This window comes from Dendropsophus ebraccatus, chromosome 4 (assembly GCF_027789765.1).
Source record: "Dendropsophus ebraccatus isolate aDenEbr1 chromosome 4, aDenEbr1.pat, whole genome shotgun sequence".
Taxonomy (NCBI): Eukaryota; Metazoa; Chordata; class Amphibia; order Anura; family Hylidae; genus Dendropsophus; species Dendropsophus ebraccatus.
The window spans coordinates 101,844,043-101,855,595 of NC_091457.1; the positions used below are offsets into that span (position 1 = coordinate 101,844,043).

Genomic DNA, 11,553 nt, shown 5'->3' on the forward strand with positions numbered 1-11,553 from the left:
AGCACGACTATACCTCTCTCTAAACTCCCAGCACAGATCGGGTTGCTAAAGATTCAAGGATATTATCAAGTCAAGATCCTACTGTATATCACTGTATTAGGCCTTCCTGTGGTAAAGAAGTTTATTTATTCTAATTGGACTTAGTGGTTATTCATTAAGCACCTACACAGTCATTGCATCCTCCTTGGGTCATCTCCCCCTTCTGTGGGTGGCAGTACCAATAGTCCATGTGGGTCATAACTTCACTCCTTACCACCGTGATAAGTACCCAAGGGACCCCCAAACAGCCCAGCAGGTTACTGACCACAGGGGAAAGGGTATAGCCAGTCTACCAAAAATAAAAGCAAGTGTGCCACCATACCTGTGTGCCCAACCAGCACTGGCGTCACGACAATCTAACATCTGGCTCAGCTATATTCTGACCAACCACCATAGAAGTGGTGTCACATGTTACCAGCTAGCAAGTGACCGGTCGAGTGTACACCACACTGCTGCAATGCAAAGCATGGGGAAGGGAGAGTACAGCAATCTGATATTCCAAAAAGACAGTAGATACAATTTCGACTCCAATGGATAATGCATAGACAAGCAAATGAAGAGGTATGGCAAAGGCTTGAGAAATCGTTATTCACATAGCTAAATTGCTGTTAGCCAAACAGCTTCACTGGAGTCCTAGCCCAACCTGCTAAGCTTTTTAACCCATTATGAAATACAGTTTTCACTCCTAATTGGTGAATGCCATACTTTATATTCCTTATTGATCCAATGGGTAAGGCAGCTGAGTTAGGGTCACTGCTCAAAGCTGTATCTTGATGAAGCAAAGTAATGAACAGTCATCACTGTGTATTCTGTGTATTCTTAGACTGGAAATGCATTAAAGGGGTTATCCAGCGCTACAAAAACATGGCCACTTTCCCCCTACCGTTGTCTCCAGATTGGGTGGGGTTTTGAAACTCAGTTCCATTAAAGTAAATGGAGCTTAATTGCAAACCGCACCTGAACTGGAGACAACAGTAGGGGAAAAGTGGCCATGTTTTTGTAGCCATTTCTGTGTTCTCTTTTTCCAACTTGGGCAACATCACAAATGGCTGTTATCTCTCTTTCCACTGGAGATGTCACTCAGCTGTCATCCGCACCTGTGTCAGTCACTGTGATTCTATGTGTTTAGTTCACAGTCACTATTTTCTTCCTAAAAGTAGTAATTTCCTGTGTCCAGATGTGTTGACAATGTTAGTGTAGAACATAGGACAATACCAAGCCGCCGCATCAAACAATGGATATGACTGGCTGCCAAGAACCAAACAATACTGACATTTCCGAGGACTGAATAGGTAAACAAAAGCAACAAAGATTGGGGGGTTGTACACAGTATAGTACACTGCTCAACTCCTTGTTTCCCAGCCAGGGCCTCTGAGCATGTCACTACACACACACACACACACACACACAGCAGGGGATAACCTCCTATAGGGGTTTCCTTCTTACATTCAGACCTGTACCAACCCCTTAGCAGGGGGTCTCCTCCTTATATTCAGACCTGTACCCACCCCAGCAGGGAAGCCACTAGATATGGGAGGTTGCCACAACAGACAGAAAGTTCACAGTAAATGTCATGATTTTTAATTAAATTTTCATTTAATTCTCCAAGAAAGAGAAGTCATCTTCTTATGAGGAGCAGGTTCTGAGAAAGCTGGGCAACTCCTATTGTAGCAGGGAAAGTGTCCGTAATGGTTGATCACCCAGCTTTTCTAATTTCCTTAGTGCCAGATCTCAGTAGCATTGCCTGTATGATAAGAGTTGTAGTAACTTGCATAATCATCCCAACATCAAAAAAAATCACAGACATTTTATGCATTACAAACTAAACTCCCTGATTTATTTTTGCCCATCGGCAGCCCTGTTGACCCATACCCCTCCTTCATCTTATTTCATCTGAGAACACTGCAGATTTGGCATACGCGGGTGTGACCTTATCAGGCGGCTGTGGAAATTATGAAGAATCTGTTCTTGGGACAATATGGCCTCTGTTCTCAACTCACATGGCCGCACCCTCTTAAACAGCTGAGAGCAAACGTTTGAGGGAGGGCAAGGGAAAAATACCAGCCACCATCTGTCCACTCATGGTCACCGTGACATTCACGATTACTGATTGCGCCACGGTGGCGCCCACGCCAAACATGGTTGGCATTACCATAAATATTGGGAAAATATTATAAATAAATATTATAATATAATATAATATAATATTATAAATAAATATTGGGAAATTTGTTGCTGTAAAATATAAGTGCCAAGAACTATTTGCTGATTATTAATAAATTCACCCAAAAATCTGTGGCATTGGAAAGAGTACTGCAATGCAAACCTGTGAGGTGGCTTCTTTCATTTGCTCACCTCTTGTTTCATTAGGCTCTTTATCTATAATCAGGAACACAGATGCATAGATTACGACAGGGAGGCGTATAGGGGGCCACAGGACTTGATTCCTGGGGAGAAAAAAGGGGTGTGGGGTTATTGTACTGCCATCAACCATAAGGAAAGGAGTGGGGGCTGCAGAACATCACACCCCCAGGGGAGGGAGGAAGAGGGGTCAGTAAGTTTTGTGCCTCCTGTCATGTGACCTCTGCACTTTACTGTAAACCTGCAACATTGTGAAAACATTTTTCTGCTTATCTTCATCTGAAAGGGACACTACCTCTGAAATAGATGAGAGGGGGTGATGTGAGGGACCAGACTAAATGTTATAGAAAATATATTTGTCTAGAATTATTTATTAATCACCTTTTGGAAGCAAAGAAGAGAAGTAGCAACAAACCTATTGTTCCCTGTTATCAGCCATTTGAAGGTAGGCGACACCAACTGTTGCTCCAGCGTTGCCTGAAACAATATGTAGCTTTAGGAGCTGTGTATGATAGACACTGCACTGCTCCACACACTGCCCCCGCCCTCCAGTGTCCACACTCCCAAGGACACCTAGCATGAAGAAAGGCACAAAGACCTTGGGAAATAAACTCTGGAATCTCAAGTGTTATGAAAACCAACACTTATCAAACCACCCTTACAAAATAAATGCCCAGTAATAGATATAGTAGCTCAGTAGACAACTTAACACATGCACAGTTTAGATACAGCGGCTCAGCAGTGAAATACTGTATACTCATTAACAAAAAAAATAACATTCCAATGAGGAGTTGTTGTAATCAAATGACACTTTATATATTTTACTATAAACGTCACTATATGTGAATGCAATGATGATCTATGAACATGATTACATTGATAGCACGAAAGGATAAGTTTATTGGTGAAAACTGTAAGGAGGCTTTAGTACCGTTAGGCCACCTCTAGTTCGGATACAAGTTGAGATATGGTTGGGAAAGGAGGCATACAGGTTCTGTATAGTATCCTACAGCACATTTGACCACAGATGCAGCTTGCCTGTAGATTCTGTACAGTCGTAGAATGCCAAAAATGGCTCGCCACAAATACTTAATTAGGGATAAATCTGGCAACCATGCAGGCGAGCATTTTCCTGCTAAAAACGCCAATTTAAAGCCCTGCAATGAGACGCAACACATGGCCGCAGGATGTCCTGTACGTATCACTGATCTGTTACTGTTTCTTGTATCACTACTATAAATGACTATCTATCGTATGCAATGGCTCTTGGGATCCTCACACTAGCAGTTGGGGCAATGTGTTGCTCCACAGCAATGCAAAATCGAATTGCTCACAAGGCACCATACTCCAACCCAACTGTTGTTGGATCTCAAACTGACTTCATTGTTAAAGACAACCTGATACTAGTCCAGTGTCAGGGGCGGACACAGACTGCAAAGGGCCCCTGTGCAAAAAATGAGTTTGGGCCCCCATAACCTATTCATTTCTCCACCTTTCTGCCTTGAAGGTGCACACCTATGTACACCCGAGTATCTGGTACATGTGTCCTGGTTTCTTGGGAAGGCCCTACAGCGCAGCACAGATGCCAAGGCCCACTAAAGGACTGTAATGTAGTCTGTGCAGGCCCCAGTGAGGGACTGAGGTACTTGTGGCCCAATAGAACTGATCATGGGGGGCACCCAAATAAAGAACCAGTCAGAAGTGACATGCTGACCTGGTCCCATCCTGTACTGATGTATCCATGACCACAACTCCCGGAATAACAATAATTACAACTCTCAGAATGCCTTACACTTATGAAGCTCTCAGAGAATGCTGGAACTCCTTGAGTTGTCTGCTTATTTGTACTTCAAATCCAAGCACATCCTGAGCACTTCAGACTGCAGCGTGGTGTCCCACCACGGGTGTTGCCATTAGTTATACCCTTCGCAAAAGCCTGTACTTTTCTGTATGGTGATGTAGTAGTGATAAAGTTCCGCCACAAGATGTTGCTATTGTTATTATATGTACTTAGTTCCTGCACAGCTGGGGTATGGAAAGGGTTTTTGCTTGTTTATGTGTCACATGGATCTGTGGACCAATGAGAGTATCTTCTTCTCTTATCCTATCATTTCCTTCTTTACTTCTTCTGTATGCACTCTTCACTCACTCACAGCGCACCTTACAGGGGCTGTAGATAGGAAGTCACATGGGTAGAGGAAGTGTATGGGTTCTTCGATATTGAACTTTGTAGGGGAAGGATGCAAGCTAAAATGCTCCCTACAGAGGTTCCTTTGGGCCCTGGCCCTCTGCCAGGTCCCCAGCCTTAGTATGTAGTCTTAGTCAGGGTCCTGTATGGTTAAGGAAGCAAGACAGGACACTCCTAACAATTTCGCAGCGTGGTTGTCAGCATCAGGGAACCCTCAGCATTCCACTCATCCCAGGTAACAAGGTCTGTGGCTTGTGACACTCTCTAGGACAGGTCCCCCGACACTGGTAAGGCAATAGGTGGTTCATTCCGACAAGTGTCGCACGGGCGCCAGTATTCTCTCTCAAGTATTCTATTTCTACCTCATCCTCCAACATCCCGGCAGAGCACAGTGCTACTTGGGTTGAGACTCTTACAACATCCTCCTCTCTGCTCCTCTGATTCTTCTTTGTATCGCTCAACACACAACCCAGTCAGCACGACTGTACCACTCTCCTCACTCTCATCACAGATCTGGATCCTGAATTATTAAGTGTCCTATCAAGCATAAAGTATTCTGTCAAGGTAAAGCTGTATGTTCTGTTGCACACCAGTATCTTTAGAGTATATAGCTCAGAGTGTGGAAGTGACCTCAGAACAGCACTAACGGGATAGAACCAATGGGTCCTTAATCACTGTTGAGGCACAGGTGGGATACCTCTACTGTATGTGGCTGCACAGGTGGGATACATGTACTGTATGCAGGGGCTGGCTGGCAGATTTTAGCCTGGGGGGCAAGCACACGGCACTGGCCCTTGACTGGCAGGCTAGCGGCCCATCCACCACCCTGGCCCTTACCTGGTATTACCCTCCCCAAATAAGTGCGGGAAAGGAAGATTACACATGCGCCACAGAATTATAGTATTGTGGCCAGTGTTCCCAGCCACGAAAAGCCCTTGTGATATACATCTATTGGATTAAAGGGAACCTAGCTCCAGGTGCACAGCATAGTACCTTAGGATGCCTTTAAACAGAGAGATTTATCTGACCGATGTTTGAAGCCAAAGCCAGGAACAGACTATAAGCAGAGAACAGGTAATAAAGGAAAAACTGAGATTTCTCCTCTTTTCAACTCCATTCCTGGCTTTGGCTTCAAAAATCTGTCAGCTAAATCTGTCTGTGTGAATGCACCCTTAAGGTACCATGCTGTGTACCCGGTGACCCTGTTATCAGTGCTGTAATGCCCTTTTGGTTCTCTTATCATGTTAAAACCATCAGCCCTGAATCTCTGCAGCACCAGCTGTTATCAGAGGATGTACTACAACTCCCAGCATATCCTGAGGGCTGCAGACTGTAAGTAAATGCTGGGAGTTGTAGTGTTTGCAGCTGTTGTACTTGGAGGATTCCTGGTGTATTGTATACTGGAGGCTTTGTGAGAGATCAGTATACAGAGTTCTGTGGGGGATCAGTGTGTGGATGTGACCCCAGAACAGAACTAATAGGGGATAGAAGAAATATACCGTTACTGACCAAATCCAATACACCAGTATATAAGAAACATATATTGTCACTGTGACCACAACCATTACCACCCCATACTAACTAATACCACCACACCGTAACTGAGATCCAGTATAACAAGACCAATAATACCAGTATAAAAGAAACAAATATCACAACCCCTTCACCACCACCACCATTACTAACTAACATCCACTGTACAAATACCAGGATCATCCCCATAGAAGGTTCTCATTATTAAAATGTGTCTGCTGGTTGTGATCTCATGTGTAATCAAAGATACATAATGAACTGCTAGATAGCTATTTCCTACTGGATATCTATCTATCTATCTATCTATCTATCTATCTCCTATCTATCTATCTATCTCCTATCTATCTATCTATCTCCTATCTATCTATCTATCCATCTCCTATCTATCTATCTATCTCCTATCTATCTATCTATCTCCTATCTATCTATCTCCTATCTATCTCCTATCTATCTATCTCCTATCTATCTCCTATCTATCTATCTCCTATATATCTCCTATCTATCTATCTCCTATCTATCTCCTATCTATCTATCTCCTATCTATCTATCTATCTATCTATCTATCTATCTATCTATCTATCTATCTCCTATCTATCTATCTCCTATCTATCTATCTATCTCCTATCTATCTATCTATCTATCTATCTATCTATCTATCTATCTATCTATCTCCTATCTATCTATCTCCTATCTATCTATCTATCTATCTATCTATCCATCTCCTATCTATCTATCTATCTATCTATCTATCTATCTATCTATCTATCTATCCATCTCCTATCTATCTATCTATCTATCTATCTATCTATCTATCTATCTATCTATCTCCTATCTATCTATCTATCTATCTTTCTCCTATCTATCTATCTATCTATCCATTATCTATCTATCTATCTATCTATCTCCTACCTATCTATCTCCTATCTATCTATCTATCTATCTATCTATCTATCTATCTATCTCCTACCTATCTATCTCCTATCTATCTATCTATCTATCTATCCCATATCTATCTATCCCATATCTATCTATCTCCTACCTATCTATCTCCTATCTATCTATCTATCTATCTATCTATCTATCTATCTATCTCCTACCTATCTATCTCCTATCTATCTATCTATCTATCCCATATCTATCTATCCCATATCTATCTATCCCATATCTATCTATCTCCTACCTATCTATCTCCTATCTATCTATCTATCTATCTATCTATCTATCTATCTATCTATCTATCTATCTATCTATCTATCTATCTCCTACCTACCTATCTCCTATCTATCTATCTCCTATCTATCTATCTATCTATCTATCTCCTATCTATCTATCTATCTATCTCCTATCTATCTATCTATCTATCTATCTATCTCCTATCTATCTCCGGTATAAGAACACTGACAATAGAACACAGTTGTCAAACTCCGACCCTCCAGTTGTTACAACACTACAAATCCCATCATGACTGGACAGATAAACCATGACGGGAATTGTAGTTTTGCAACATCTGGAGGGACATAGTTTGACACCCTTGATAAGTTATAAGACCTTATAAGTTATTATAGTGCAGTTACATTCAGTGACTCACAGTAGGCGTCTTCTCTGCATGAAGAGACGTCCACTTTTCCTTTTCTTCTCCATCCGGCTCCGGCCATCATGAAGGCTTCTCTGGCCATGACTCCTCCTCTCCACGGGATCTGTCAGACAGACATTTTAGGCTTCTTGCTCCAGCAACATCCTCATCAATACATCCCTCCATATAGAATAGCCCCCCGCTGCACATCTCTCCATATAGAATAGCCCACCTGTGCATCCCCCATATAGGATAGCCCCCCTGTGCATCCCCCCATATAGAATAGCCCCCCCTGTGCATCTCCCCATATAGAATAGCCCCCCCTGTGCATCCCCCCATATAGAATAGCCCCCTTGTGCAACCCCCCTCGTAGAATAGCCCCCTGTGCATCCCCCCTCATAGAATAGCCCCCTGTGCATCCCCCTTCATAGAATAGCCCCCCTGTGCGTTCTCCTTTATAGAATAGCCCCCCTGTGCATCCCCCTTATAGAATAGCTCCCCCTGTGCATCCCCCCCTCATAGAATAGCCCCCTGTGCATCCCCCCTCATAGAATAGCCCCCCTGTGCATCCCCCCAATATAGAATAGCCCCCCTGTGCATCCCCCCATATAGAATAGCCCCCCTGTGCATTCTCCCTTATAGAATAGCCCCCCTGTGCATCCCCTTCATAGAATAGCTCCCCCTGTGCATCCCCCCCCTCATAGAATAGCCCCCCTGTGCATCCCCCCAATATAGAATAGCCCCCCTGTGCATCCTCCCATATAGAATAGCCCCCTGTGCACCCCCTCATAGAATAGCCCCCTGTGCATCCCCTTCATAGAATAGCTCCCCCTGTGCATCCCCCCCCTCATAGAATAGCTCCCCCTGTGCATCCCTCCCTCATAGAATAGCCCCCCTGTGCATCCCCCCATATAGAATAGCTCCCCCTGTGCACCCCCCCTCATAGAATAGCCCCCTGTGCATTCCCCTTCATAGAATAGCCCCCCTGTGCATCCCCCTTCATAGAATAGCTCCCCCTGTGCATCCCCCCATATAGAATAGCCCCCCTGTGAATTCTCCCTTATAGAATAGCCCCCCTGTGCATCCCCCCTTATAGAATAGCCCCCCCCCCCCCCGTGCATCCCCCCAATATAGAATAGCTCCCCCTGTGCATCCCCCCAATATAGAATAGCCCCCCTGTGCATTCTCCCTTATAGAATAGCTCCCCCTGTGCATCCCCCTTTATAGAATAGCTCCCCCTGTGCATCCCCCCCCCTCATAGAATAGCCCCCTGTGCATTCCCCAATATAGAATAACCCCCCCTGTGCATCCTCCCATATAGAATAGCCCCCATGCACCCCCCCATATAGAATAGCCCCCATGCACCCCCCCATATAGAATAGCCCCCTGTGCATCCCCCTTCATAGAATAGCCCCCTGTGCATCCCCCTTCATAGAATAGCCCCCCTGTGCATTCTCCTTTATAGAATAGCCCCCCCCTGTGCATCCCCCCTTATAGAATAGCTCCCCCTGTGCATCCCCCTTATAGAATAGCTCCCCCTGTGCATCCCCCCTCATAGAATAGCCCCCCTGTGCATCCCCCCCTCATAGAATAGCCCCCCTGTGCACCCCCCCCTTATAGAATAGCTCCCCCTGTGCATCCCCCCCTCATAGAATAGCCCCCTGTGCATCCCCCCCCTAATAGAATACCCCCCCTGTGCATTCTCCTTTATAGAATAGCCCCCCTGTGCATCCCCCCTCATAGAATAGCCCCCATGCACCCCCCCATATAGAGTAGCCTCCTTGTCCATCCCCCCTCATAGAATAGCCCCCCTGTGCATCCCCCCTCATAGAATAGCCCCCCTGTGCATTCCTCCCTCATAGAATAGCCCCCCTGTGCATCCCCCCTAATAGAATAGCCCCCCTGTGCATCCCCCTTCATAGAATAGCCCCCCTGTGCATCCCCCCTCATAGAATAGCCCCCCTGTGCATCCCCCTTCATAGAATAGCCCCCCTAAGCATCCCCCCAATATAGAATAGCCCCCCTGTGCATCCCCCCCCTCATAGAATAGCCCCCCTGTGCATCCCCCCTCATAGAATAGCCCCCCTGTGCATCCCCCTTCATAGAATAGCCCCCCCTGTGCATCCCCCCAATATAGAATAGCCACCCTGTGCATCCCCCCCCTCATAGAATAGCCCCCTGTGCATTCCCCCTCATAGAATAGCCCCCCTGCGCATCCTCCCATATAGAATAGCCACCTTGTGCATCCCCCCTCATAGAATAGCCCCCTGTGCATCCCCCCCCCCCCCCCCCGGTGTGGCCACATGTTAATGGGTTTAGAAAAAAAGAAAAACAACTCACCTCTCCTCGGGCCGGATCTTCAGTGTGCAGCAGCTTCTCCCTGCTGCTGCAGCGCGGCGGCTCCTCTCCTCTCCCTTTCCTATCAGGTCCTCAGCGGCGCGTCAGGGAAGTGACGTCACCGCTGGGGACCTGATGTAGGTGCCTGCAGACGTGCCTGCGTACAGCACGTCTGCGGCTACTGGGGGGATCAGGCGGCCCGGAAGAGACTGAGGGAATAGCGCGGCGGCCGGCCGCGCTATTCTTTCAGTCTCAATTACTGCAGAGAGTCGGCCGCGGGTCGCGGCCCACTCATTGGTGGGGGAGACCGGCCCGGGGGGCACATGCCCTCCTGCCCCCCGGCCCAGCCCGCCCCTGACTGTATGTGGCTGCTTAGGGGGGAGATGAAAGAGAAAAACAACCATGCAGGGGGAAGGGGGCACAGTTATTGGCAAAAAACTTACAATAAAACTTACAGTATCAAAAGGGTAGGGGGGGCTCTGTGCTTTCTCTTACACAGTCCACCCCCTATCTTAAAACTTCCAGCAGCCTGACAGACACACTGACAATAATCACTCACTGTCATATCTGCTGCTGTTACTCCTCTTATGTCCCTGGCAGCCATAACCCTGCAGGATCCCTCCAGCCCCTGTCATATCCTCCCCTCCTCACACAAGGTATGCCTGACAGTGTAGTACAGGAGGGGGAGGGGCTGTCAGCGGCAGCAGCGGCCTGCAGGAGGAAAGGAGGAGAACCAGCCCCAGCTAGGCACAGCATCCAGTCACTAAGTGAGCCCCACAGAAGCAGGGGGCCCGCACTTCTCGGGTGCTGATACCGCCTGGGGGGCCCACTACAGACATGTGCCATGCTGAGCTGACACTTTAGAGCTGGGGTGGGGAACCTCCGGCCTGCGGGCCGCATCCGGCCCCTGAGACCTCCTGATGCGCCGCACTGGAGGCGAAGGAGCCAGCGCACACAGCATCCTCCGGTGTCTGTGACAGCTGCCAGGAGGAAGCGGTCTGTGCCGGCTCCTTCCCCACTAGAGCGGTGCACGTCTTCCGTCTTGACGTCATTTCATCGCACACCGCCTGCAGGAGAAGACAGGCACAGGCTAGAGGGGAGAGAAGAGGACCTGGACAGCGTGGGAGCGGAGGAAAGGTGAGTGGGATGTTTTTTTTTATATTTGGGGGTTAACTAGACAACAGGGACATGACTGATGGGGGTTAACTAGGCTACAAGGGACATGACTGGGGGGGGTTAACTAGGCTACCAGGGACATGACTGGGGGGGGGGGTGTTAACTAGGCTACCAGAGAATTGACTGGGGGGGTTAACTAGCCTACCAGGGACATGACTGGGGGGGTTAACTAGGCTACCAGGAACATGCCTTGGGGGTTAATTAAGCTACCAGGGATATGCCTTGGGGGATAATAAAGCTACCAGGGACATGCCTGGGGGGTTAACTAGACTACAAGTGACAGGCACTGGGGGTTAACTACAATAGCAGGAGCACTAGGGGAACAATACTTTGCCTTGCCCCAGGT

At 47.0% G+C, this 11,553-nt stretch overlaps 1 long non-coding RNA gene across 1 annotated transcript; it reads right to left on the reverse strand.

Annotated features, from left to right (window-relative positions):
• Positions 1–1,621: 1,621 nt before the first annotated feature.
• On the reverse strand, positions 1,622–2,878 carry LOC138789819 (uncharacterized). Its single transcript, XR_011362799.1, has 3 exons — positions 2,816–2,878; positions 2,395–2,486; positions 1,622–1,783 (listed from the first exon to the last, which is right to left on the reverse strand). It is a non-coding gene; the product is annotated as an uncharacterized lncRNA (long non-coding RNA).
• Between the last annotated feature and the right edge of the window lie 8,675 nt (positions 2,879–11,553).